Source organism: Psammomys obesus, unplaced genomic scaffold (genome assembly GCF_907164565.1).
Source record: "Psammomys obesus unplaced genomic scaffold, mPsaObe1.curated_primary_1811, whole genome shotgun sequence".
Lineage (NCBI taxonomy): Eukaryota > Metazoa > Chordata > Mammalia > Rodentia > Muridae > Psammomys > Psammomys obesus.
Window position 1 is genome coordinate 2,975,076 of NW_026590809.1, and position 3,179 is coordinate 2,978,254.

Here is a 3,179-nt window from a genome sequence, read left to right on the forward strand (position 1 = left end):
TCCGCTTTGTCTGCGGCTGGTGAACCTCAGAAACCGCAGCACGGATACACGCTGGAGGAGGGAGCGAAGCTTTTAAAAGGCTGGATTGGTGCTGTGAAGGGTTGGCAGCCTGCTGTGCTCTCTCCTGCTCTGATGAGCCAACAATGGACTTTCTGAAACCTCAGCTCAGGGTTAGGCATCCTCCGCTCTGTCCACCTGCACAACATTCACTGTTCCTGGAGAATTCGTCCCTTCCTTTGAAGGAACTGCTCCTCTCTAATCCCCCTGTGTTGATGTTGGCGTATAGGCAGTTTTTCCCTTGTCACCCAGCATAGAGCTGGAATCGTAACCGGTGTTCTTGGAAGGAAATGGGGGAATTCTGAGGAGATGCTTCAGGCCCTGGCTTTGGCCATCAGACTATTGAAACAATGGACACCAAGAAATTGGAATTCCCCCAGGAATTTCATGCTGGGAAAATGAAAAGGCCAAAGCCTCGGTCAGCCAGAGGACACACTTGTCTCCCAGGAAGATGTGCAACTTGTCAGACTGTCTTGCAGGAGAGACTGGAGCTGAGAAGACGAAGGGTCGGTGCGGGCGGCAGGGCTGCATAGTTATGCCTAACTCTGGCCAGACTCTTAAGCCTGAATCTGTGCCAGCACCCACGTGGACTTGAGGGGAAAAGCACTGGATCTCTTTGCCCCTGATCTTCCCTTTTGGGTAAATCTCCTTCTGCTTCTTGCTGTTATTGTTTGTTTCATTAATATGGACAGAGCGGACCTTGGATTATTGGACCTGTCCAGGCTCTGACCCTTAATAATGCCAATAACAAGATAATCATGTTGCTTCCATAAGAAGAGCTACATTCTGTCTCAAAAAGGAAAAAAATGAGGTTGACATATTAGCTAACAACAACAGGAGGAAAATAACTCCTAAGAACCTCGAATGCACAGTTTTCCCGGAGGCGGCCCAGTGCCCCCGCTCCCCTTGCAGCCCCGCTGTAGCTGTCTTGGCAGGAGTGAGGGCTTTTAAAGAGATACTCTCATCCCTCCTTTTGGCTGTCAGACTATTGGAACAATGAACCTCAAGGAATTGGAATTTCCTCAGGAATCTCTAGAAGAAGGAGCCTGGGAGTCTTTGCCAGCAGGGGTTGGGGATTTCTCTCCCACACAGGGCTTATCTGCCACACAGTTTTGACAGCTTGTCATGCCACTGTGCAGGGCAGGTTGGAGCCTACGCAAAGGTGAAGGGTGGGACCACACCTTGACCAGGGTGCCTAACTTTGCATTCCCTTTGCTCTCCGCTTAAACACACACTTATGTCAGGAGCATGAAAGCAGACTGGGCCATGGTTACTGAGCTCTTTCTCCCTTTCACCAGGGTGAGCACAGAGCACAGCTCTTCTCTTTCTGCTGTCGCCTTATGTCCTGCTTGCTTAATCGGCCTATTGACGGTTGAGCCTGGCTTGTTTGGGGCTACCAGCCCAGTCTCTGACCCTAACAGTTGGTAATACTTTGGGTTCTAGCACTTACAACTTGGGATCTTAAAATATTACCTTTCCCCCAGGCCCCTGGCTACTCCCTACTTCTGTTCTTTATTCCTTCAGCACATTTCAAGTGTGTTAATCATTTCCTATCATATATACACTGCATGGCCCCTCTGGCACAACATAATGTTTTTAACTAATGTTCAGTTCTAAGGCCACACTTTTTTTTTTTTTTCAGCTTTCAGGAACTTTATTTTCCTTTCACCTTTTCCCCCTTTGCTCAGGTGTCTGCAGAGCTCAGGACCACTCTGTGGTGGCCCCAACCCACTCGGTGGCCTGCGCCGTGGGAGCTGCTGACCAGTCCTCAGTGGCTGGCTGGGCACTCCCGTCTTCAGTAGGGAACTGCTGGATGGGTACAGAGGGCACCTGCACACCCTCAGACCAGTCTGCCACCTCGGGCTGAGCGGCGGTGAATTCAGGAGCTGGTGCAGTCCATTCACCCTGGAATTCCTCCTTGGTCACGGCCTTTTCAGCAGCAGCCTGCTCCCCCTTCTCAACCTCCTCCGGGTCTCTGTAGAAGTAAAGGTCAGGCATAACCTCCCACGGGTGCTCACGAGAGATAGTGCCACGCATGCGCAGTACTTCCCGGGGCCAGCATCCGCCACATCAGACCCACCGAGTGAACGCCCTTGTTGTTGCACAGGATGACAATGTCCACATAGCGCAGAGGGGAATCTGTGTTGCACAGAGCGATGGTAAGCAGGTTGACGTAAGAGGCCTCCGTGAGGGACTGGTGGTCAGCCTTGGGATCAGTCACCACCAGCAGCCGTGGTTCCCTGAAGGCTGCTTGGATCTGGTTAGTGAAGGTCCCGGGTGTGAAGCGGCCAGCATTCGGCGTGGCTCCAGTGGCAGCAGCAAACTTCAGCACAGCTCGCTGGCCAGTGTTCCTGGAGGAGATGACGCTGACATCAGCAGGGTTCTCAATGGCAACAATAGCCCGAGCAGCAAGCAACAGCTTCTCCCAGGTGCTCTTCAGATTTATGATGTAGATACCATCACTCTTCCTTTTGTAGATGTATTGCTCCATCTGAAAGTCAAGGTTGGTGCCACCTAAGTGGGTTCCTGCGGTGAGGAATTTAAGGACATCCTCCTCCTTCATCTGCAGGACATCAAGGGCTCCGGACATTGTGTAAGTTTTCCCTTTAAGTTATGTTGGGAATCAAAAACAACGCCGTATGGACCCGTCCCCGGGCAGCACGGAAAAGCTAAGGCCACACTTTTACATACACATTTATGTTCTTGCCAAGTACGTGGGAATCTTCACACTAGAGCCATGAGCCTAAAAGTGTAGTCATCCATTTCCCTTTGAGGATCTTGTTCAATCCACACTGCATGCTACCTAAGAAATGCTCAGATAACATGCTGTGGTATCAACAGCCTCCACTGTAAGTAGAGTGTCCTGTTCTACTTACAGAAAGTGCGTTTTCCACACACAATCTTATGTGCTTGTGACATGAGAAAGTGTTGTTGTGAGAGTTCTGAACCCCATGTGAGGATGGAACTGAAGACTTACCGGCACCGTGCACCTGTGTGGGTGCCTTAGGCGCCACATGCATATTAGCAGGCTTGGAGGCTGGAGAGGGTGGGCCACCTCCCTCAAAATCAGCTTTGGGCCTCCACCTCCTGCTCCCCTGGTAACACACAGGAAGCTGAGTATC

At 51.2% G+C, this 3,179-nt stretch overlaps 1 pseudogene; it reads right to left on the reverse strand.

Moving 5' to 3' along the window:
- Positions 1 to 1,689: 1,689 nt before the first annotated feature.
- On the reverse strand, positions 1,690 to 2,705 carry LOC129678322 (40S ribosomal protein SA-like; annotated as a pseudogene).
- Positions 2,706 to 3,179: the final 474 nt, after the last annotated feature.